General features: G+C 33.9%; 1 protein-coding gene and 1 long non-coding RNA gene across 4 annotated transcripts in view; both read left to right on the top strand.

Annotated features, from left to right (window-relative positions):
• Positions 1-26,988, top strand: part of LOC127159035 (lymphocyte antigen 6B) — a 77,876-nt gene that overhangs the window by 6,297 nt on the left and 44,591 nt on the right. The window lies entirely within an intron of this gene.
• The window catches only part of LOC127159038 (uncharacterized), an 18,011-nt gene continuing 2,957 nt past the window's right edge, over positions 11,935-26,988 (top strand). Inside the window, exon 1 of the long non-coding RNA XR_007826344.1 lies at positions 11,935-12,004. This is a non-coding gene — a long non-coding RNA (uncharacterized LOC127159038). The remainder of the gene's footprint in view (positions 12,005-26,988) is intronic.

The raw sequence follows: 26,988 nt of genomic DNA, 5'->3' as shown, positions 1-26,988 counted from the left end.
ACCAACAAAAATATGACTTTTGATAATGCAATAACATGTTCAGTATTAGAATTTTTCTGTACAGATAATGTCATCATGTAATCATTATTGTACTAATTTGATATTTAGGCAATTTAGAAAATTTAGTTTTGTTAAATCTATAGTATTTAACCAAGTCCACTTCCAAAACAACAATTTACAAATAATTTACTCAACACCTTGTCATCCAGGATGTTCATGTCTTTCTGTCTTCAGTTGTAAAGAAATTATGGTTTTCGAGTTAAACATTTCAGGATTTTTCTTCATATAATGGACTTCATTGGTGCCCCAATTTTAAACTTCCAAAATGTAGTTTAAATGCAGCTTCAAAGGCTCTAAATGATCCCAGCCAAGGAAGGAGGGTTTTATCTAAACGATCAGTAGTTTTTTTTTACGAAAAATAAAAATTTGTATACTTTTTATGCACAAAAGCTGGTGTAGCACAGGCTCTGGGATGCGCGTTCACAACGTACTATTGAATCACGTCAAAAGGTCACGCGGATTCTCCAGTGTTTACAAAGCGAATGCGCAACGACTAAAAAAGTGCAAGTAAGTCAAATGCTGTTTACAAACAAAAAGGTATAACGATGTCGGACGATTCTGAAGTTGTAGGAGAAACTAAGATTGAGTTTTTTGAGATACTCTACTTTTTGTAGCCGGAGTACACAGATGATGAACTTGCACGTGATTCGTAGTAGTGATGGGAAGTTGGAATACTTTTTCTGACTCTGACCTTTGAGTCTTGTTCAGCAAAATGAACAAAGCTTTTTTCAAGTCTTTTTTTAGTACATTTTTAGCAAAATCAGCGTTATGTGACAGCCCCATAAGATGCTTAAAAAGTAACACACGTATTTTTCGAAAAACTAGATAAGACCCTTCTTCCTTGGCTGGGAAACAGGTGAATTTTAATTCAAAATCAGTACAGAACTTAATAGAAATGTTTTCCTCAAAAAGCATAATTTCTTTGACTGAAGACAAAAAGACATGAACACTGACCCAAGATTTGATTGTTGTTTGGAAGTGGACTTCTTTAAGATAAAACAGCAACACATGGTCATAATGTGATTCTTCAAATTTAAATTATTACTGCAAATAGAATTTAATGAGGTGGTTGTTTTGCAACAAGGTGGAGACAGTTCTGCTCATAACAGTAGATGGCTGATGGGAAAAGTGACAGGTACAAGAAAATCAGTGAAAAAGCAAACATGAAGAAAATGGAAAATGAAGAGACTGAAAATGAAAATGGATCTGAAGGTGCAGTTCAAGAGAGAGCCCTTTTCTTATTTTGGTTTTAAACGTTTATTTAAATGTGATGGCTATACAAAAAAAGGGTTGTCCATGGTTTCAGAATTTGTTAATTTGTGTTAATATGATGTGAGGTCCAGTTACCAGCGTGACACTAAAAGCTAGTAACTAGTAATCTTAAGTACATGTCTGAGCCCATACTTCTTTACCTTAACTTAAGTAAAAAAAGTGTAGTCAGTACTTCTACTTTTACCAGAGTATTTTTAAACGTGAGTATACTTCTACTTGAGTTTGAGTTGACTGAACTTAAAATTTTAAGGCAGCCAGGTTACAAATCATTTTAAGTTGACTCAACAAATTGTTTTTTACAGTGTGTGTGTACTTTTGCCATCTCTGGTTATTGGGGTTGCTTCAACCCACAGACATCAAAAACAAGAGACTTGTTGAGACAACAGTATTAAAGTAGCCCAGTTCCACAGGAAAACCACAGATTTGGCAACACATCTTTCTCAGCTGCCTTAGTTGCAACTCTTGTGTCATAAGAACAGGGTGTTCAATGCACCACCGTTTCAGTTTAAAAAACATTTTGCATTGTTTTGTCAGGGCTGAACGCAGGGCGGGAATACATGAGGAAAAAGAAAAACACATGACAAGACAGGAACATGAATAAATATTAACATAAGACATGAAAGCATGAACATGAAACAAACCCCAAAACCAGGTGACAAAATGTAACCTCACATGTATTTTTCATTGTACATTCATGTTAACAAATGTAGTTAACTAACTGAACTTTACTGTAAAGCAGCATCAAAGAAATAAGTAAAGATATAATAAATAAACATCTTACTGTATTATTAGTTATATTTGAAGCAATGTTCATACATGTTCAGAAATTCATAGTAAACTATGTAAACCACAAATGGAAATGGGTTAAAAAAAAAAAAAAATTATTCATGTTGAAAGATTTTCTGGCCACCCATTAAAATCTAAAGACTGATGCCACCCGAAATGCTGTGATTGACAGAATATGAATATGCATACACTAATATACAGCTACACCACACTGTACTGAAAGCAAAACACAGGAGACTATGGAAAGTGTAAAAGTGATTACACAGAAAATGACACATTGTCCACTGAAGTGGTCATTTTCAATAAATAATATTAAAAATATTCAATATGCAGAAATAGTCAAAAGTCATTCATTTTAGTAAATGTTTGTGCCCCATCTACAGGTGAAGAGGGTAAATGTGATCAATCTGTAATCACAGCTCGAGACCACAAGATGGAGCTGATGGTGCAGATAAGTTTGCTAGTGCATCATTTTGTTTGTTTAAAATAAAACATCAACCTAATCTTCTTTCTGCATGTGAAGGTTCATTTACTCACCCTCATGTCGTCCCAAAGATGAATGGTTTTCTTCTGGTAGATTAGATTACTGTTCTTCTTGTTGCATCTGTTTAAAGAGAAATAATAATTATGACATTATTTAGATTTTTTATGGTTAAAATTATATAATACAGTTGCTATTATATTAATTTGTTAAACTGGGGTGTTTTGGGGTATGTGTTTTGAATGCTACAGATTTACAGGTGGTCTGTGACTGTAAAATAATGCTTTTGGCCATTAAGAAATACATCCATTTCTGTGTCCAGCAAAGTGTCATTTTAAATCCAGTTCTTAAAGGGGTCATCGGATGCCCATTTTCCACAAGTTGATATGATTCTTTAGGGTCTTAATGAAAAGTCTATAATATACTTTGTTTAAAAATTCTCAATGGTTTTGTAAAACAACACTCTTTTTACCTTGTCAAAATCAGCTCTGCAAAAATCATCTCATTCTGGTCGAGGTTGCTTTAAATGCAAATGAGCTCTGCTCGTCCCACCCCTCTCTTCTCTCTGTGGAGTGATGAGCCTGTTTACTTTAGCCACATTTAGCCATGTTTAGCAACTAAACTTGCTAATTAGCACATTATTAGGAAAGGCGATCACAAAGATTCATAAAAAACACTTATACTCACTTCTGCTGTAAGTGAATCTGGATCATGAATGATTTGTGTGAACACAGACGGATATATGTAGATCAGGAGGAGCATTCCCTTCACAAACAAACATAATCTACTGCATCTTCAGTGGCTCAGATGTCGGGAGTAAATGACGACCACTATGTTCATTATTACATCCAGCAACACAACACCTCAATCACTCAATCTGACATATTCTTGTCTAACTTACATCCCTGCTCCAGCATCAAAACAAAGAGGTCGGACTGTTACAGCTGATCTGAGATAAGACGCTCATGTCAATCAACTATTGTGGGAGTGGCCTCTGTCATGTGATGCCACAATGACAGGCATCTGAGAACGGCTCGATTTGAAAAAGGGGATATTATTTTTACAGATTAATTAAAAACCACTGCATGGATTTTTATCATTATAGTGTAGATTTGTACATACACTGACAACACACATTAATGTTCAAACAACATGAAAAAGTGAACTTAGCATCCAATGACCCCTTTAACATTGCAGAGTAGACTCAGGGTGATCAGTTATATCATACAGGACCCACAGAGTATCTGGATTAAATTGTTTTTTCCTGCTCAAAATAAAACATTTCATCCAATAAGGAAAAAAATCATATGATTCACATTTATTTATTTATTACAAAATGTATTAACATTTACTCTTTATGCAAAGCATTAATCCAAAGTAGTCTAGGGGTTCTGGGCTCGAACATTTAAAATATAGACATTAATAAAAACATACACATACAAGCAATATGCAGGACAAAGACATGCAATAGAGTGATTTATGAAGGGTGGAAATGAAATAGCTATGAAGGTTTGGTGGAATCAAAGAGAGTGATATATACAGTATTTACAGTATTAAATGAACAGTAAAACACCAGACAAAGGGAACAGGAAGTAGGGACGTGGGCGGTGCTAAATCAAAGAAAATAACAAAACCAAAAACCCTAACTTCTCAATATATTAAATGCGGTTCCAAAGGCTCTAAATGGTCCCAGCTGAGGAAGAAGAGTCTTATCTAGCGAAAACGGCTCATTTTATTTAGAAAAAAAAAATTTTTATAATTTTTAAGCACAAAAGCTCGCATAGCACAGGCTCTCAGATACACATCCACGGGTTGTTCTTGAACGATTCATTCATTTTGAATGAATCTTTAAAGTGATTTGTGAAGAACGAGTCATCTCGGGAGTCTGTAGTTCCGCGTGACCTTTCGACATGATTCAATAGCATGTTGTGAATGCGCATGCCAGAACCTGTGCTACACAAGATTTTGTGCTTAAAAAGTATACACATTTTTATTTATTTATTTTTTAAAATGACTGATCATTTGCTAGATAACACCCTTCTTCCTCGAGCCTTTGAAGCTGCATTTAAACTACATTTTGGAAGTTCAAAATCGGGGCACAATTGAAGTCCATTATATGGAGAAAAATCCTGAAATGCTTTCCACAAAAACCATAATTTCTTTACGACTGAAGACAGAAAGACATGAACATCTTGGATGACAAGGGGGTGAGTACATTATTTGTAAACTGTTGTTTTGGAAGTGAACTTCTCCTTTAAACTATCAGTGCTACAGGAATGATTCTCAAAGTCTTTAAAACAGGCAAAGTTACATGTTTAAATATACAGACGGTAAAATGGAACAACAAACGGTAGAAAAAAAAAACTGTGAAAAAAAAACTGTAAAACACTGGGCAAAAAGCAGCCTGGTTTTACATGTTCAAATATACAGACGGTAAAATGGAACTGTAAAACTGGGTATTTACAGCCTAGTGTGAACATACAATTATTCTCTTGTTGAGTTTTGTCTGTGGATGTGATCTGTAGACACACTACAATAAAGCTGAACAAATGCACACAGAAATAAATAAATAAATAAATAAATAAATAAAATAAAAAAAAAAAAAAAAACGCACAGAATAAAAAATTAAAATCTGATTCAGTAACTGTATGAAATAATGAAAGACTGATAAATCAGCTGATATTTGGCTATTTAACTCTCTGTATAAATTATGTTTCAATAATTTATATGCCATCATTAAATGGGTAAAATACAGTTCTCTTCACTGTATCAACAGTAGCTGTTTCAGTCATTGGAAAACATATTGGATGAACACTACAAATAAATATCGTGCCTAATACAATATAGTACAATAATATACACTAAAACTTCATCCTTTCAATTCAAGAATGTTTGTGTTGTAAAAAGCAGCTCATGCCTTTAGAATGATTGTCACATGAGTCACTTTTCCACCTGTCTTTTCCAATCTAATGAACTCTCTTAAACAGTCAAAATGAATTAATGTCTGAACTAATAATAAGCTATGCATATATATATATATATATATATATATATATATATATACATATATTTTAAATTAACATAAATATATATATATATATATATATATATACACTAGTTCAAAAGTTTGGGGTCAGTAAGACTTGTAATAGTCTTTAAAGAAGTCTCTTATGCTCATCAAGGCTGCATTTATTTGATTAAAAATATAGAAAAAAAAAACAGTAATATTGCAAAATGTTTTTACAATATAAAATAATGATTTTTATTTTAACATACTTTAAAATAGAATTTATTCCTGTTATTAAAAAAACTGAATTTTTATCAGCTGTTACTCCAGTCTTAAGTGTCACATGTCTTCAGAAATCATTCTAATATGTGGATTTATTATTAGAATGATCAATGTTGGATAATATCAACAGCTGTGCTGCCAAATATTTTTTGGAACCTGTGATTGAAGTTCAGTGTTTATTCAAAATATAATTTTTTTTATAACAATTTAAATTATTTATTATTAACTTTTAAACTTTTAATTATTAACTTAATACATCCTTGGTGAATAAAAGTATTCATTTCTTTAAAAAAAAAGAAAAAGAAAGAAACAATAAAAATGTACTGACCCCAAACATTTGAATGGTAGTGTATATTAAATTAACATAAAATGATTGTTAGTTCATGCTGGGTAAAGTTAACATTCTAACAAGTGAGACCGTATTGGAAAGTTTAGAAAAGATGTAGAAACTTTAAAGATGAGCATAAGAGATTCAGTTGAGTGACAATAATACGGTGTTAAGCCAAGATTGTCTCACGCAACCATGAATGAACTGATCACAAACTGAAAATTATGTGTGTGGGTGTGACAATAATGTGATTATGTGAGCAAGAGCAGCGGGGGCGGACATTTGGTGTGTCTGCATCTGGATCAAACTCATTACAGCGACAGAGTTATTTTGTAAATATTATCAGCTTCATGAGCATACAAATAATCCTCAATGAACAAACCCCAGTTAGTCCAAAACGCAGCTGCTAGAGTTTTTATACCAGGTCAAGAAAAAATTGTTCGATTTTGCTGTATTTGGTTGACCAGTGGTTTGGATGGCTCGCCATATGTATTAGATTTCTCTAATACATAAAATAAGTAAGCTTGACCAAAGTTCAGGGGAAAAGAGTTTATTGAGAAAGTCGTCTTCTAGATCTTAACCCGTGTAAGGGTCCGAAGCTTCTTCCTAGTTTCTTCCAAAGTTCTTCATAGCTTCTCCTTAGCTTCTCTCTAGCTTCTGCATAGCTTCTCCCATAGTTCTGTCTTTAAGACCTAAAGACAAATGGCTAGAAACAATAGATACTGTCAGGACCTCCCGCGGAGGATCCTGTAATCTACAAGAAGTTCCTGAGGAATGCTGTTCCTTTGTTGTTCTAAATGTATGGACCATTTGGTTCACACCTTTACAGAGACAGTTCCTGTTGATTGCATCTGGGGCACAGTCACAATGTAAATGCATCTGTCTAAAATTACACATAATCTTTCAATATGATCATCACCCCAATGTTATAATTATTTGTTAATGATATCAGTGGACAAACAACACAGCCAATGCAACCAGTCTGACTAAATCCAGTTTCAGAAGGTGTGGATTATGGAGACTGAGACGATACACACCCCTGTATGTGGGTGGTGAAACTTGTATCATTGGATCCTATGTAACTCAGATCTCAACCTCAGAATCACACAAGAAGTGGAGATTCTGTCTTTCCAGCTCATCACAGGTAATTAAACATTCACAAGATAAAACACACTTTCATCTGAAACCATTTTGTAATTATATATTATATACATATATTACACACCGACTGTTATAATATACATTCAGCATGAGTTTATAAACACTTTGGATTGTTTTACATCTTTCTTATTCTCACAGGTGGGAAACATGTTTCTAAATACATTTTCATTTTTTAAATGTTTTATTTTCTTTTTGCTGAGTTCATGTTAGATGTGTGGAGGATCTGAATCTACAGCGCCAGTTCATACACTGTATTTACAGACTGGTTTTTATATCAAAACACTAGTACTAATATTACAACAGATGATAAAAAGTATACTTTTTTTTTTTCAAACATTTTAGCATGTTTTCAAATGTATGAATACAAAACACAAAACCACCAAGTGTCCTTTTCACTACACAAAACAAGTGTTTCATTTACAGTATAAATGTTTCAGTCAATTTTCATTTGCATCTTTTCTCATTCAGTTTAATACATTTGCCTATTATTTAACCCAACTGGTCTTTATCAAATAAATTCTATAGCTATAGTTTCTGTAGCATTTGTTTGCAAATTCTGATATGGATAACGGGATTAAATCAAATGTTCTCATTAAATATATCAATAATCTAGTATTATGAAATAAATTATATATATTGAAAATGTGTAATGTAACTGTAATGAAAGCAGGAGATCATGTTTTGAAAGTATGACATCAAGTGTCATCAGTTTGGATTTTTGTGCACACCTGATTATACTAAAGTTTTATACCAACGTTTCTTCATTTACAGTGTCTTTTGATCCAGACAGAGCTGTACAGTGTTATTCTGAGGATCAAACATGAGGTGAGAAAAGAAAACAGATTTATTAGGAGTGTTTTAGTTTTAATTCATCTTCTAATCAAACTGCGTTCATGTGACCATGGACCACAAAACCAGTCATAAGGGTCAGTTTTTCGAAATTGAGCTTTATACATCAGAATAGGACAATATTTGGCCAAGATACAACCATTTAAAAATCTAGAAAATTAAGGGTTAAAAAAATCTAAATATTGAGAAAATCACCTTTAAAGTTGTCCAAATGAAGCTCTTATTAATGCATATTACTAATCAGAAATTAATCTTTGATATATTTACAGCAGGAATTTTACAAAATATCTTCATGAAATATGATCTTTAATTTCTGATTTTTGGCATAAAAGAAAAATCAATAATTTTGACCCATACGATGTATTTTTGGCTATTGCTACAAATATACCCCAACAACTTAAGACTGGTTTTGTGGTCCAGGCTCACATATGATCTGATGCTATATCACTTTAACCCTGCTGACTTTAATGAAACTGTATTTGTGTGGTTACAGATATGAATGGAGTGTAGAAAGGAAAACACATACTGAAATCAGCTGGAACATCAGTAACTACAGACAAACTAAAACAGAGGCCAGAAATGAGGCACAAAGCAGTGCATCTCGAGAGAAAAACAGACAGAGACTTGTTAGACGGAAAAGTATGGATAGAATAAATCCACTACGTAAGTATTTGTTTATTATAATGAAACTTATGCTAAAAATGGCCTTTACACTCCTGTCATACAGTGATACACTGTATTTCTGTAGTCACAGATGAATTATATATTTACAGATGTGTGACTGTTTAATTGATGTATTATTTTGATAATATAAACATAAATCCAAAGCAGTGAGAATATCTGTATATGTTTGCGATTTCTAGTCTGATGTGGTCTAGACGGGCCTGTAAAGGTTCAGTCTGACTGTAAAGCTGAGGTGAGATTCTCACATCAAAACCCTTCACGAACAAACAAACAGAACAACAACATCTCAGACTACATACGTCCAGACGACAGTCTCTCACATGTGTCTCAATTCTGCACGGATGCCTACTTTACTGACAACATTTTCATCTGCATCACACAAACACTTTTATTTTCCATTTTGCACTGTCTCATACATTTCATGTATTGGGTATATTTTTTAATTCTTGTATATTTTGATGGTATTTGTACTCCTATATACCATTTATTTTATATGCATTTATTATTCCTCTATTCACCATATTCTACATTTATGCAACAACCTCTGGAGATGATAATGCTTCAGTATATTTCATCTGTACAGTTTTGCAAGACTTGTTTGTATACAGTAATGCTCAAATGTTTTGTCTGGCAAGGGAAAATGTATACATTTTATATCTATAAAATAAAATTTATTTGACATAATATTGACATGTATCTTGCATGTGATGGAATTCAAACTTGTCTAAAATAAATGAACACAAACTAATCTCACAATAATATTGCTGTGTTTCAAGTTGTAATTTCGTGACGCGTTGAAATGTCACCATCTTTGACCATTACATTTAACAACTACATTATCACTTGAAACTCAAAAGCCTTTAGTTTAGTGTTTAGTTTGAGAAAGAAAATGACAGAAATGAGAAATCAAAGACCAGACATGAAGCTGAATGAGGATCATCATCTCACAGACTCTCTGACACCGTTATGTAACGGGATCAGAGATTCTCCTAATGGAAATCCACAGAACTGGTTTGGTGACTCAACAGCACCACAGTTAACCGTCGATTTGCCGTTAGTCAGATTTCTGACCTGAGAGACGACAGCGTGATTACACACGCCTCTCATTGAGAACAAAAGTAGAAATATCCCACACAGGTCTGATTGTAGTCATATGTTTTCAAGATTCAAACTTTAGATTAAACATGTACTCAGTATTCCTCTTTATGCAATCAGATAAAGTGCCTGGTTTGACCTTTGACCCCTGTAATACAGTGACATGATGTATTACCTCTACAGGTGATCATGAGAATTACAGTAGAGTTATAGCATCTGCATGTACATATGAAAGTATTTGACAGAAACAGCAATGAAAAACACATAAAGATTTCACTTCATCAGCTGATATGGATGTTATCGACTGGATTCATTTAGTAAAGTAACAAAAGTTTCTGAGAGATCACTAAACACAAACACAAACATTACTGAAGTCAAACACAAACGTGCGTCAAACTCTGACTAAAATCAGTCCTGTGGTTTTCATATGGTTTGAGTCCAGATCTCTTTAATTTCCAGTAAGTTCTGTGTTCATGATTCATTGTAAAACTTTTCTCAGTATTTCATCTTCTGAAACTTAAGCTTTTGTTTTGGTTTCTGACAACAGTCGCTTTGATTCTCAGCATTCTCATGTGCTTTAGCCCTCATTTCACACACAACATCTCTCAATTTCTCCAGAATTACAGTAAATGAAGAGAATGATTTCTGTTCTTACCAGAGACTCTTCATCTGTCAGCTGATGATGATGATGATTCATCAAGCAGATCTCCATAATCTCCTATTTGAAGAATATGTGTAAAATCATGAATCAGCCATGAATGCATTAAAATGAGTTTCATCATAATGTTTTCCTCATTTAAAAGCCACAGGGGTCAAGCACCTACTCAGTGAATATCAGATTTCAGACGCAGTCATATGTTTGTAGAGTTTCAAATCTCAGTCTCAATGTTAAATTCACGACACAGAGCTGAAGATGTAAATGTGTGTGATGAAACACACCTGATTCACATCAGCAGATCATTAATGACACAAACACAAGAGCTCAAGACTCACTCAATCCTGCACTGTACATCTACTGTACAAACACACAACACTGTCCATTACAGCAGAAGATGATGATGAAGATTATTTGCTAGAAATTCTGACATTTAAAATTCACACAAAAATGCAAAAATTAGCATTATTATTATTATTATTTGTGAGATGAGAACTGAATGATATTCACTGAATTAACCTGAAAGTATGTCACTTGTTTTAAACAGAATTTGAGGCATTATAAGTCAAGAAAATTAGTACATGGGTTTTATATTTCTCATAATACATAGAATGTTAACTGCATTTTCCATCTTTGTCCACTAGATGGTGGAACTAAATTTGTTTAGTTTCAGGTTAAAGACTAAATGAGGATCATAATGTCAGACAGGAAGCATAAAGAGACTCTCACCACACATGCCATGATTGGGGATAAAATACATGAGACATTATGTAATCATCTAAATCACTGATCATGTTCACATAAACATGATGTCATGGTTTATTTACTCCGGGTGAATGTAAATTTGAGCAGCAGACATGACAAATGTTACTGCAGTTGAAAAAAAAAGTATTAAAAACTAGTGTGCAGATGCATGAAATCATGTGTGCTTTAAAATACCTTATTTATTTTAACGCAATACTCTTTTTTTTTTTTAGTATCTTTTGCCTTGATGCATTTGCTTGGATTATTTTCTTCTTAGTATTTGATCTCAGTGAAACTTTAGTTTTGTTCTTCATCTCTTAACCTTTTTTTTTGGACTTCCACAAGATAAAGCAAATCATGCTCACTGAATGAGTTGTTAAATGAATGTTTACTTTCGGTTTGGTCTATACTGTCCTAGACAGAACCGATCAGTTCACAGTGTTTCTGAAAGTGCAGTTTGCGGTCTGAATTTTAACCAGCTAAAGGTGCCTACTTCTGGATATTTTGCAACACATCTGTTCAGTTTGTCACCCGTGCAGAAGAAAAAGCGTTTTGCTCTGTGTGATTTCTGAAGGCTGTTGTGGATCTCTCATGTATCTCGTAAGTGCTTTAAATTCATCTAATGTTTTATATGAGAAGCAAGTCTGCAAAAAGTAAAATGATGACTGTACCCTTTAATCTTGGCTTATATTTATAACTTTTATCATTTATTACTTAATCTTGCTTTGTGTTTATATGCTGTAGTTGAGACCGGGGCTAGTTGTCACATTGTAACTTACAGTAAAGGCTCTGAGTAACACACTTTTGTAACAGCCCTGCATGAGTATTTTATGCTACTTTTTTATTATAACCTGCAATAATATCTTAATACATGATTTAAAAAGAAGTTGGATTCCACTTGAGGCCTCCAAATTAAATGTATCTGGAATTAGAGGCATTAAGAGACAATGCAATGTAAGGTGAAATGATCTGCCTCACAAAAATAGATGCCATGCAACAAAACAAACAAACAAACAAACAAACAAACAAACAAAAATACTAATTGGAGAAAGAGAGCAAACAGGGGGGCCCATCTGAGGGTTTCCCCCTTAAAATTACAAGCAACTCTGTGTATTGTAAATAATAAATAAGTAAATATAAATGTAATAAATAAAAAAAGTTTAAAAAGTTCAGAAATGTTCAAAATTTTGTTGCCAAATTTAGCAACTTTTCAGACTACCCTAGCAGCTTTTCCTTCCAAATGCACCTAGCAACAAATTTAGCAATTTTTAATATTTATTTGACAACTTTAAGCAACTTTTGATGAGTGACTCAGACCACAAAAAACCACACATTTTCCATCCAAATTACACAAACAGAGGAAATCAAAGATGCCGAGCAGTACACACATCACGTGAATTGAGTTAACTATTTGCAGTTGTTCAATTTAATAATAATAATTGAATAATTGTTTATTTATGATACACCTTGTTAGTAGCTTCTAGCTTGTACCCATGATTGTTGATCAGTACACTGTAAGAAAACAGGGAAAAGATACTAATTTTCCAGTAGATTATCCATTATCCAATATTCACTGTAACCTTGCAACTTGAAAACAAAATGCATAATTTTAAATGCAGGTAAATTAGGTAAAATATATAATTGTAATCATTCAATGTGTAAGTGTTCAACAATGCATTTCAAAATACAGTTATTTCTATTTTAAATTTTATTCACATTATTTTACATACAAATGAGATTTGATTTTGTGACAATTTTGTGCAGTGGCATCAGAACATGATTTAGCAACTTTTAGCATCACATGGACACTTTAGCAATGTGTCAGAGGGAAAGAGCAAAGTTCTTCAGAAGTTATGTGCAAGTAACTTAGTCTGTCATCACTTTAACATCAGGTGAAGTGATTCTTTCTCTTTAGTACACAGGTCAGGTGGCGCCCCGTTGCATCACAGTAAATTCCACTGCTAGTGTACATATACTCATAAGAAACTTAATAGCTTTGTCTTGGACATTATTTTATTTAAATAAAGCATTTTGCACATTCAAAATACTAAGAAAGAATTAAAGAAACAAATACAAAAAAATGAACATATGAAATACAATATAAATAGCTTAGCTGCTGGGTTGTGCTGCTGATGTGGAGGCGACAGGAGGATTTAGAGATATATGCATATACAATGTACTTTTTCTGATATACAAATTATATTAGTAATTCATATAATTCATATTCATATATTAGTAACAATTTCAATTTTATTGTCATTACAGTGAAATGCTAATTAGGAGAATGAAAAGAATGAGTAAACTACAGTATACTATACCATGTGGGAATGCTAAGTTATGCTTTAACATTAATGATGTGCACTTTAACACTGATGTAAAGTTTAACATGATAAACGCACTCTAGACAATAACTGTAACACAACAAACAACTAGGCTTACAACTATGGAAAATGAAGAGCATTTTGACTATTACAATCTTGGAAAATGTCAGATAACAATGTCAATGCAATTAACGTTATAACACCTGCTGAACAGATTTAATATTTACACATTTGCCTGAGGAAGGAATGATGGGGGTAGTTACATTACTATTTTCCATAACAACTAGGCCTTTCCATAACATTAGCTGACGTTAAAACTAACAGATAGCGCCAGCTATTTATTGATTAGCAAACCATGTTATGCTAATTGTTAATGGCGTTATCAATCATCGTTCGGAAAACAGCAAAATAATTTCATTGACATCATTTTTACCGTAACATTACCTCTGTCTTTGTCGCATTTTTCCTCCTCTTTTCTTTTTTTCCTCCCCTGGGCACCAGACAGTTTGGGACGTTTTGACATGTTGAGCTTGTTGACCCATCAAAAAACAACCACCGTGTAGCAGGTAAAGTCTGATTATTCGGAAGAGGGGGGGGCGTCTTAGGCAAGTAGGCTATATTATTATTATTATTATTATTATTATTATTACTACTACTACTACTACTTAGTAGGCTTTGCTATGCAGTTAAATTAATGTGGGCTTATTCTTTTCTGAAGTCATAATACAAACTAGTTTTAAGAATAGTGGAAGTTACACTTTTTTTCTTCCTCCATTTCTGGCGCCCCCTGGATGTGCGGCGCCCTTAGCATTTGCCTATACTGCCTATGTCACGGGCCGGCCCTGTTAGTACAGATGATGCTGGATCATTAATAAATTAGTCATGACAAAAATTATGATATCTGATGTATTTTTACTATGAGCGATTATAAGGTTACCAAGCTTAGCTTGTTTAATACTGTTCCCCTGTTAGGCTAATATTGTAATCCGACTGATGTTTTGGGCTTTGCTCAGTATGACGTTAAATGGCAGATCAGTGACCTTGCTGCGATTAAATATCTAAATAAAGGATGTCTTCAGTCTCAGACGAAACCTAAAATACTATATAGAGGATATGCAAAACAATTCAGTAATTATAATAAACATGGTCTCCATGCTACGTACACATATCTGTCCTTACAAGTACAGTTTTGGCTGTATTATGTGTGTCCCATTCAAAATTTGCTCTTGAGAAATGTTATGTTTATTGTCCCCTGCTCCTGTTAGAAGAAATTAATGCCCTTTATTTATTGCAGAAGTGCAAGTAACAGACAGAAATACATTAACTTTTAACCAGGCCCCTGGACTTTTGGGCCGACAAGTAAGACCAGATCTCTGAAACTCTACTCCCCACTACTGTCTATGAACTAAAGTCCAAAACTGTTCTGCTTGAAAGTTAGCCAGCACAACCAAAGGGTTTGGATGCAGTCAATAAAAGATTACCTTCAACACAGTGGGAATTGTGGTTTAATTTTCCATTTTACTGAAAACTTGATCACCAAACATTTTCATATGACCCAATTATTTACAGTTGAAGTCAAATGTTTACATACACCTTGCAGAATCTGCAGAATGTTAAGTATTTTACCAAAGTAAGAGGGATCATATAAAATGCATGTTGTTGTGTATTTAGTACAGACCTTGTAAGTCCAGCGGCCTGGGTGAAGGTATTCTGTGTGTGTATGTCTTTTATTGTGCTTTTGTCAAAAATAACTAGGTTTATTAAAACTCTGATTTGATACTATTTTGATTCTGACTGCTTCTTCGTTTGAATCTGACTCCAATTTCAAGTGTTTACAAATTGTGATAATATTTTTGGATTTTGATCATAATGTTAGTTGTGTCATAATTTAGATACCTGATTATTCCAGACTCACTGTACTTTCAAATAATCATTTACTGGAGAACATGTGAGTCTGGCGTCAGTCACAGCACCAATCACATGCTCACAAAAGTCAGATTTTAGTCAGAGGTTTGTAGGTGATTAATACATTTTTGGCAGCCACCTAGTGCTTGCTTTTTACAGAAAGTGTAGTTTACCTCTCCAGTTACTGGTCTTCTCCTCGTACAACTTGCTAACATCAGTGATAGACTGAAATCAGGAGGTCTCATATGACTACTGCTCCATTCAGTCCCGAGCCTTCAGTTTGCTCTATTCTGGCCGTTCATTTGCAGTAACAAAAGCCTCCTCACAATTTACTAGTCATAATGATTTCAGCCAAGTCTAAAATGAATCAAGAAATAACATTCATTTTGCCAGGCATAGTAAAACATCAATCAAAAATAGTACATTTAATCAATCAATAGAGCAAATACATCAATTAAAAATGCATTAACAGAGTGAAGTTGTGTACATTTTTCTTATTTTGCCTAAATAGTTTTTGTCACTTAGTACTGTCCTTTAGAAGCTACAGAAAATGCATGTTTTCCAGAAGACAAAATAAGTTCCAGAAGACAAAAAGTTTTCACCCCCCGGCTCTTACTGCATGGTTTTTCCTTCTGGAGCATCAGTGAGTGTTTGAACCTTCTTGTAATTGTTGCATATGAGTCTCTCAGTTGTCCACAGTGTGAAAAAATGGATCTCATGATCATACAGTCATTGTTGGAAAGGGTTCAAATACACAAAAAAGCTGGAAAGCCAAATAATTTCTAGGAGCTGAAGGATTTTTCTGAAGAACAGCAGCGGCTGAAGGCCGTGTCTAAAATATAAAAATAAGAAAAAGCCTAAAACAGGCCCGAAGCCCGTCCCGCGTTTGAACTATGACTTGAAAATTGGCCCGAAGTCCGGCCCTAGGGGCGTAAAAAAGTCGGGGCATGTCGGGCTCGGGCTGAAATGCAGGGCTCTACCGGGACATATCAACCAGTAGCCTAATTTCATTGCCAGTAACGGACGGTAAAGGAATGAATAGTATGCGATTTAAGACAAAATAGTCCCACAACTGATCGTTAATTTTTTCTTAACATGTTTCACCTTTAGTAACAGCGTATCAAAACGGATACATTTCACGTGACACGGGAAAAAGACACGAAAAAAACAGAAAAGCAGCGTGCACATTTGGTTAAAAATGAGAGGCTGTCAGCTGACACTTAAAACGGGAAGCATCGCCAGATTCAAGAGTCAAAAGCTCGTCTACAGTTTAGTAAACGCAACCTCTTTAAGTTTTTCTTGACTGCGCTGTATTGACTGCTTTGGTGCGTTGCAATATGGTAGGGCACTGTTTTGATGCTTATCCGATTTTTTTTCTTACCCCCCCTGACTCAAGAGTCAAATGTCGCCCATGAGTACTAACATGTATAATAATAGTAATAATAATAATTAGTAGTAGTATCATTAATTATTATTACCAAGATGCACAAATTGTTTCTTACAGACAGCAATTACAGGATATAACAACCAATTTGAACTTTAACAACCAGTTTAAATAAATTTAATTACACAAACTAGCCTAATTAAAATAAATATTTCACGTACACTATACTGTTCAAAAGTCTGAGGTCAGTATGGCTTTGTAATGTGTCTTTAACCATGTTAACAAAGGCTGCACTTGTTTGAACAACAACAACAATAACAACAAAAAAACAAAACAGTAAAAACAGCAAGATAGGGAAAACGAACAATTAAAATAACTATTTTATATTTTAATATATTTTGAAAAATGTAATTTAAAAAGCATCTGTGATCAAAGCTGATTTTTTTTTTTTGTCACATGATCCTTCAGAAATCATTCTAATATACTTTGCTACTCAAGAATTTTTTTTAAAAATAATGCTTTATTATTTTAATGCCATGAGAACAAGAGGAAGAAACATCATTTCTGATAATTAACAATGTTGAATGAAGCGTCAGCAGCCAACGCTATCTGTGATCGATTTGTTGTGTGTTTCAGCATTATGTGTTCCGATGAGCAGGAGAAATAGTTCGATCCTACACGATATTTCCTTAATAGTCTATTGTTCATCTTAGAGGTTTAATTTATGCACCAAACTTCTTGTAAAATAAATAAATTAATGGTTAAAAATGCACTTTAGAATCGATACTTTTATGTGAGGATCGATCCTTTCGATTCAACGTCAGTATCTAAAGTACCGATATTTCAGATTTTGTCTGAGCTATGAAAAAAATCAAAGAATTCTTTTTTTTTTTTTTTATTTTATTTATATTATATTATCATTTTAGTGCATAGAATAAGTACGTTTTGGGTAAATTAATTTCAGTTTAAGCCACATATCCTCCCGATTCTCAACTTGTCTTGATAGAGAGGACTCTCTTTTCGTTATTTTCCCGCTTTTGCAAGTTAACTGTTTGGCTACATCAGAAATTTGGACAACTTCAATTTCCCTCGTTTCACACGCATTCTATCGCTTGTAAATGCGCGGTGCACGTTTTACTTTCACTTTTAAATTAGTGGCAATTGGGCGTCAACAACAAAATACAACGTTAAACTCACTTATCCCATAAATGAATCATGGAACTTTTATTAACAAAACGAATAAGCATATAGCCTACAACAGTGTATATGCTTAATATAAAATAACAACTAACTTAGGCTAGGCCTACATACATTTTAAATAGCCTAGTATTAAATTATAATTTATTTCTATAAAAAAATAAAACGACTGTGGTGGTCGGTGCCGCGGTGGGCAAGTGTTGCAGAACACCGACTATATGGCAGAAAGCCTTTTCTCTGCATAATGTTTCGTTTGTTTGTTTGTTTGTTTTTTACTCTTTGTACAGCAGTCATTGTTAATTCTAAATATATTTTACTGTAGAATATGTTACATAAATTATGTTACATAAATACACTACCGTTCAAAAGTTTGGGGTCAGTACATTTTTATTGTTTCTCTTTTTTTTTTTAAAGAAATTAATACTTTTAATCACCAAGGATGTATTAAGTTAATAATTAAAAGTTTATTAAAAGTTCATAATAAATAATTTACATTGTTATAAAATATTTATATTTTGAATAAACACTGTACTTTTTAAACTTGTTATTCATGAAAGAATCCTGAAAAGAAAAAAAAAAAATCACAGGTTCCAAACAATATTTGTCAGCACAACTGTTGATATTATCCAACATTGATCATTCTAATAATAAATCTGCATATTAGAATGATTTCTGAAGGATCATGTGACACTTAAGACTGGAGTAACAGCTGATAAAAATTCAGCTTTTCATCACAGGAATAAATTCTATTTTTAAGTATGTTAAGATAAAAAACATTATTTTATATTGTAAAAACATTTTGCAATATTACTGTTTTTTTCTATATTTGTAATCAAATAAATGCAGCCTTGATGAGCATAAGAGACTTCTTTAAAGACTATTACAAGTCTTACTGACCCCAAACTTTTGAACGGTAGTGTATATGTTTATAGAACATATATATATACGCATAAAAGTGAAACTCTGCCTATATGCCTCCTACCCTGCGAACTTCAAGAACCGGGACGGGACGCCCCCGTTGCTTAAAACGAAAGAGTAAAACCTTTCCCCTGCTCGTGGGTGATTCCCCTTTACATCATTAACCACTTTTACTTTGTACTGGTTTCACTCATGTTGACCTAGCTTTCATCTAAAAAATACATAAATAAATAAAAACTCACTATTTTCCACGGTCCTTGCTGATACTCTATAACCACACAACAAACCACAAAAATAACACTCTTTACTGCTTCATAATGATAAAAACGTATCTTGATAAAGGATAAAACATAAACTTAGATAAAACATAACTTATTCTCCCCTCTTTTTTGTTTTAAGATGAATAATGTTCAAGTTTAGAACAAACATTTTGTTATTGTACACGTTTTTGGCATTGTTCCCCTGATAAAATTAACATTCTGGGGGCTATAATTACTTTACTTGGGTTTGCTTTCCTCGGCAACAGTGTTTAGCCGTTTCTGCAGGAAACCGCAGACTTAGCAAAACTGGGTTATTGTGTGGTGTTTGACTCATTTCCACGTTTTCTTGAGTATGCCTGTGCTGTGCACTGCACGGCAGCCCTCTCATGGTGAAGTCATGTTATCTTTAAAGTTATTTTCAAAGCTGATTTCATATCAGTGAATGTGACTGCCTCAGCACGTCCTGATTTTGCTAAGTTAGATGTGTTCCTGGGTCAACATATTTTGTTGACCCCGGTACAACAATTTAATCCAAAAATTTAATCTTGACCACATCCCTACACCTAAACCTAACCTTACCCATGAGTAATCCCTAAAATCAGAGGAAATAATAGATGAATGACAGTGGTGTACAAGCACCAAACACTGATTGTAAACCTAAACTTCACAAAAAGTATAAACTGATTTTTAAAATCTGATTGGTTAATCCCAATGTTGTTCCAGGGTCAACAAATATGCTGATCCAGGAATATGTCATACTTGGTAAAATCAGGTTCTGTGACTGCCTCAGCTGTAAGCGCTGACTGTTTACTTGAACAGCAGTATCGAGGATCTTGAAGGCTAGTACGGCATCTGGGAGTCCACGTGGGGTTCAGAGTATAATTTCTATCTACGTTAATTTCACACTTGTCTTGTACAAATGTGGTTTGTTTCATAATTACTGTATACGTTTTTCGTCATTTACCTCAAAAGTAAGGAAGTGAAAAGTGACAACTTAAAATGTTATCTCATCGAATGAAAAAAAATATACATGACAAACTAAAATATTTTGTCAATAAAATAAAATGATGAACTTTTTCAAATGAAATAATGACTAAAATAAAAGAATGAAAAAAAAAAATTGAATTTTTAAGGTTCACAAGGAACTGTTCGCAACCATGTGATGGACGGCCCTGATCGCAAAACACAGCTATACAGTATACTTCAAAACAATGTGTGCAAATAGATGAAAAACAGACATTCCAAAACAAAACAAAACAAAACAAAACAAAACAAAACCAAAAAAAAAAAAAAAAAACACTCATCTCCCTCCACACACAGCTCTCATAGAACACCAGACACATAAACCAGCCAAAATCTTTTACATTTCTTGAAATAATAATTTCTCAACATCAAACGTCGTTTGTGAGTATGTATTCATTAGCTGGCTGGAGATGTCAGTTGTGTGTCTTGTCTTTGGCAGCAGGTAAGGACAGATAATTGTAATTGTGTAGGTTGTGGCTCTTTCAGCTATGCTGTAACCTGAACAGGACTAGATTTTTTCCCCTTCTGCAGTTCCTCCAGTTTTTCTTGGGAAAAACAAAACAGACATGTCTTGCAGTGACTGTTTTGCTTGACAGTGTTGGACAATATATGAGAATTAGAAAACGCTACATAAACTTTGCCACACATTGTGGGTTTGAACTTCCTGTATCATCAATCAAAACCAAAGAAAGTTGCTGTATTTACGGCTCATACAGCACATTTCTCTGTCACATCTCACATAGACTTGTACATTCATTTCAAGTTCCAAGTTCACAATTATTTATAAAGCACATTTAAAAGCAACAAGTGTTGTTCCAAAGTGCTGTACAATTTATAAACATAGTTAAATAATATAAAAACCAACAACAAATAAATAAAAACTTTTAAGATACAAATAAAAGTATGCAAGATAAACCATAAACAACTATATACCCCCAATATTCTCAGGCAACACCAGGCTAAAGAGAATAAATCAATCTTCAATCTAGATGTAGACCACAAATATGTTATCTGTTCATTTTCTTTAACATTTATTTAACTGACTAAAGTACAAAGAAAAAAAAAAAACATCCAATGTTTTCAGTGGCCAACTTTAAACTTATTTTGTAAATATAACCAAATGTTGATTTTCATGGCTGCAACACACGCCAAAAAAGTTGTGACAGATGCAAAATAAAAGTAAAAAGGTTATAGAATACCCTAATTAAACTCTTTTGTAAGCAATAAGCAGGTGAAATGAAAATAGTTGAGGATATCATGTGTGTGTGATGAAACATCTGATTCACATCAGCAGATCATTAATGACACAAACACAAGAGCTCAAGACTCACTCAATCCTGCACTTTACACTGTACATCTACTGTACAAACACACAACACTGTCCATTACAGCAGAAGATGATGATGAAAAATTGTTTGCTATTGTGACATTTAAAATTCACACAAATGCCATTATGATGATGATTATTATATTTGTGAGCTTTTAACTTATGAAATGAATTGACCTGAAATTATGTAACTTGTATTAAACAGAATTTAAGGCTTCATAAATTAAATATGTATCAGAAATGTGTGTTTAATATACAATATAAACTGCAGTTATCGTCTTAGTCCACCAGGTGGCAGAACTAGATTTTCATACTCAAAGGCCTTTAGTTTCAGGTTCAAGAAATTTCTTTATGGCTTCCAGTGGAGATGCCATTGTATAATTATGTGTAGTTCTTGACCTAAAGTATGTATAAGCTTAGATGACTGGCATCAATTAATCCTAATAATATATAAAACACACATACTATTTAACAGAATTTTTATACAACATTATATATATATTAATATTGTGTTTGTCAAGCTGAATCAGTATCATTGTCACACATGTGCAGCAGCCATATCAACATCTTAGAATTAAACCAATTCCAGATTTATGCATGTGAAGCAATTTAGACATATCTAAAATAAACAATGCAATATTCCTCTTTATCCAGTTAGATCAGAGCTGGCCCTCTACGGGTGATCATGAGGATAACAGCGTTCATGTAAATGAAATGCACTTACATATTTCAGTTCTTAGAAATCACAAAACAGACAGAAATGTTTACTGGGAAGCATCACATTCCAGTAAGCAGATTATTCTCATAATTCACACAAAAGACACAATGCACAAATACATGTCCCATGCATGAAAACCAATTCACGTGCACAAATATATTTTCACAAAAAACAATTCACGTGCACAAAAGAAGAATATAAATTCATAAAATACGTTTCACAATTGCAAAACACAATTCACAGATGTAGATACATACAAAAATGTTGAATGTTTAAAATTCACGAGTGTATCACAAACTGTGAACCGCCATAGTTTCAGTTATGATTCAGCTGTTGATCGTCTCATTTCAGGTAAAATAGGCCCAACTCTGCCCAGCAAACTGTCAAACTGCATCCTACTGAGCCGAAAGTACACCTGGAACCGGTCACTGTGAAAACGAAGCTCGTTCGCAAGCCTGAATTCCCCCAAATGTTCTCTCAACCTGAGGGATCCATGCACCCACAACCTCTTAAAGTGTGATTCAGGAGTTAAAGTGTGAACTCTTTTAGTAGAGTCCTGGGGTCATGCTCACTCATAAGGTTTATTTGTTTGTTTGTTTATTTATTTCATCAGTTCATCATCAGTTCATCAGTAAATCTTAATGATTTAATCTATGCCATATTTTTGAATACCTGAAAGCAATGTACCATAGTTCTTAGCTGTAGCATTTGCTACAGCTATTTTAGGTAATTAATATAGCATTTGTTATAAAGAAGCATCGCACATATAGAACCAATGGCTACAGCATGCCACAGTTGTAATATAAATGTACAGGGAAAAATCTATTCCTTTAACAGATAATTTAATATAAATTCTAACAAGTTAGACTAAATTTTACACAATAAATAAGCCTACAATAAAACACACAATACATTCTTGTAAAGGTGGTCATGAGAAGTTTAAAAAGATTTTAAGAGTGCTGGTTCAAGACCATTTTTTCTCCTTTTCTTCAGTCTTTTAGTTTATTTGCCTTTTCTAGATACTGTCCAGGTGTCTGTCTGAAAGGTGGAACAACAATCAAATGACCAGACGTACCCACCCAGCAAAAACTAGTCGAAAAGGCATAGGCAGAGTTCAGATTTGCGCGAACCAGACGAGAGCCAATCATGATTAAGTCTGAGCTATGAAAAATCAAAGAATTCATATTTTTTCGTTTTATTTATATTATCTTATTATTTTAGTGGATAGAATAAGTATGTTTAAGTAAATTAATTTAAATTTAAGCCCCATATCCTCGCGAGTAGTCTCAACTTGTATTGATAGAGAAGACTCTCTTTTCCTTATTTTCTTTTGCAAGTTTCTCAGTTATGAGGAAAGTAGAAAACTGGCTCCAATGGCACAAATCTTCAGTTTTCCTCTTTTTTTTACTCACTTTCTTTGCTTTGTGAATGCGCAGTGCACATTTTACTTTCACTTTCAAATTAGCGGCAATTGGGAGTCATTTGCTTGAATCCCATTCAAGCAACAACAAATACAACGTTAAACTCCGCCTATATGCCAAAAGGCTGTTCAAATGAAAGTGTACTCATTCTTCATAATTATTAGGAGTTGTCAACAGAGGTACAGAGGGTGTGTCTCAATCACCTGAATAGTTTGCTAGGTTGTGAAGTGATATATTGTGTTCACAAATTCAGACAATGATAAGGACAGTGGCTCACTACACAATGGTGACTATTTCGGTCCTCATTGTACAGGGTTACTACTGATATTTACACACAGCATTAAAACAAATCTATAAAATCTGTTTTAATGATATTTACAGTACATTATGATAAATACTTTGTTACATGAATGTGCAGATTTCAGCCATAAATAAATTGTAAATGTTTGCAAGATTAGACATTATCTGTCTAGTGATGTATGTTTATGCTGAAATATGATATTGGTTTGTGTTTTAAAATCGGTCACATGTCATTTTGTAGTGAATTATCTCTTAAGTTTTGAGCTTCAGAACTTCCTATAAGGGAACGTAATGAGCATCGATGCTTCCTGGTTTTCAGCTATTTATGGAGTACACATTTCAGTGCACAGTAAATAAATTATGACTAAATCCAACGGACCAAACAAAGGCCAATTTTCAAAGTGGATTTTTGGGCCAAATTTGGACCAAAGTGGTGAACACACAACACAGCCTGATGTGCCCAGCTGTCATCTCTGCACCCCTCACCTGCTGATGCTTTTCCTCTTCACCATAACACAAAGGCTCCTTTAAGAGCCACTCACTTATTCTTAAAAGATCTGATTCCTTAAACATACACATTATATACCAGGGTAACGAATGTCAGTCCTGGAGAGCCGCAGCCCTGCAGATTTTTGCTTTAACCCTAATTAAACACACCTGAACAAGCTAATCAAGATCTGAAGGTTACTAGGCTAAAAGCAGGTGAGTTTTTATTTGGGTTGGAGCTGAACTCTGCAGGGCTGTGGCTCTACAAATTAATTTGTGTGCATTTATATATACATAATAATTAGGCACAGTACACGCACATATATTAGGCAAACTCAGACTTTTATTTTGTATGTGATTAATGGCGATTGGTAAAATGGTCTCAATTTCACAGCAGTCACTTATATTATAAGGAAGACTGAACACCTTTGTAGAATTGTGTTTTGCTGCTGAGGGGTGTGTTTTCCCCTTAGGGTCGGGTGAGAATCTCCAGCCAGGTGTGACCCTGAGTCATGAGATCTCCTGACACACCAAAAGGTCTTTATGTTTTTACCGCTGATTGGAAGATTTGTTTGTTTTGGTCTGGGTATATAAGCGAAGTGACAAAACACTACGGGGGGATTCTGTATTCAGAAGAACCCCACACTGTGTGTGAGAGTCTCTGGAGCTTTGCCTCCAAACCTCTCACATGCTGTTGTGAATCTCTCTGCGTTCAGGTATGCATCTCCCACTCTTAGATTTATCTTTGAGTAACTGATGTTATGTATTTATTTGAATTGGAACTGAATTTAATTCTGAATTGGATTTTCATTGTTCAGTTGTGTAATTCATGTGATACATTTTACCTGACAAATAAATTGTTCTATTTGATTCAATCTGATTTCTTCTGAAATCATTATTTCTAGTAGATTAAAGTGTAGTCTGATATTTTCCACAAAGTTTGCATCCAGGATGGATCATACCGAAGTACCAATGGTTGGACCATGGGGAACACCATTAAGGGCTTCCGATTACTGACTGTCACTGGCTTAACACGTTGTAATTCCCGTGATTATAGAAAAAGAGCTGCAGGGTGCAGTCTGCATAAAATGTATTATAACCACCCCTCATCCTCTGAGTAAGTCCAGAACTGGCGAGCTTGTGTCGCGCGTTCACTGTTGGCCAAGTGAATTGCAAAGCGATATTAGATCCTTAATGAATGAATAATTAAAAGTATGGGATTTCCAGAATAATCAAATATCTAAATTAAGACATAATCTGTATTTGTGATTAGTTTAAATTAGAGAAACCGCCTAAAATTTAAGATCACATGGAATTGGAGTCAGATTAAACATGGAGCTAGATTCAAATTGAAACCAAATCCTGATAAATTAAGTGGATTTTGCAGAAGCGCTGTTAAAAGCCCGAACATGCATTAAACCTTCAACCAAGTCGCTGGACTCCGCCTTTGGGCCAGCGAATGGATCCTTACACAATTAATCGTTTGACAGCCCTAGTTCCGACTGCTCCCGGGTAATCTTGAACACACCTAAAGTCTCAAATCTTGTGCAGACACGCCTGGTATTCTCAGTGCGGAAAAAAAAGGTGTGTGGTGTGAGCTAGTGACTCACGGATGAGACTTGACAGCCCTGCAGGTCTCACCTCCAGACTGTGAGTCATCATAAGGACAGATTCATTGCTCAGGGAAATTTCTGCAATCTTAGTGCATGTCTGCAGTATGTACATTGAGCACTGCTAAGTTGGCTCATTTGGGACCAAATTTCTTTTTATTTTTGATATATTTTTATTTATTTATTTTTTTTGTGTAATTATTATTATTATTATTATTATTATTGTTTTTTTTTTTTTAGTACACTCAATAATACTTCAGAGTAATTTAAAAGAAACATTTAAATAAACCACAGCAGCAAATTAACTATCACACAGAATAATGCATTTACAATTTAAAACAATTATTTTAAAGCTTGGGCTATTTGACTCCAGTAGATAACAGTCTGTATTCTAAGCCCATTAATCCTTGCAAAATCTTTCATGTCAGGTGTAAACCATTGCTGTATAATTTTTTTTCAGAAACTGGATGACAACTAAATCCCAAAACATATGCAAAAACTTAGAGTTGTTATTACACAGACTGCAATTGATGGGAGTTTCATCAAATCTCTCTTATATTACATTTTGTGTACAGTTTTGAAATGAATAAGAATGCATGAGGGGTTTTTGGAGGTAAGGCAGAGATTTAACCAAACTATTCTAGTAAGGACTATAACCCAACCAGGAGATTTTTCTCTCCCATACAGTTAGAATCTACAAGGACTTAAGTGGTT

This window comes from Labeo rohita, unplaced genomic scaffold, assembly GCF_022985175.1.
Source record: "Labeo rohita strain BAU-BD-2019 unplaced genomic scaffold, IGBB_LRoh.1.0 scaffold_187, whole genome shotgun sequence".
Taxonomy (NCBI): Eukaryota; Metazoa; Chordata; class Actinopteri; order Cypriniformes; family Cyprinidae; genus Labeo; species Labeo rohita.
The sequence above is the reverse complement of the archived record's forward strand: the minus strand, read 5'-3'. Positions and strand labels throughout refer to the sequence as shown.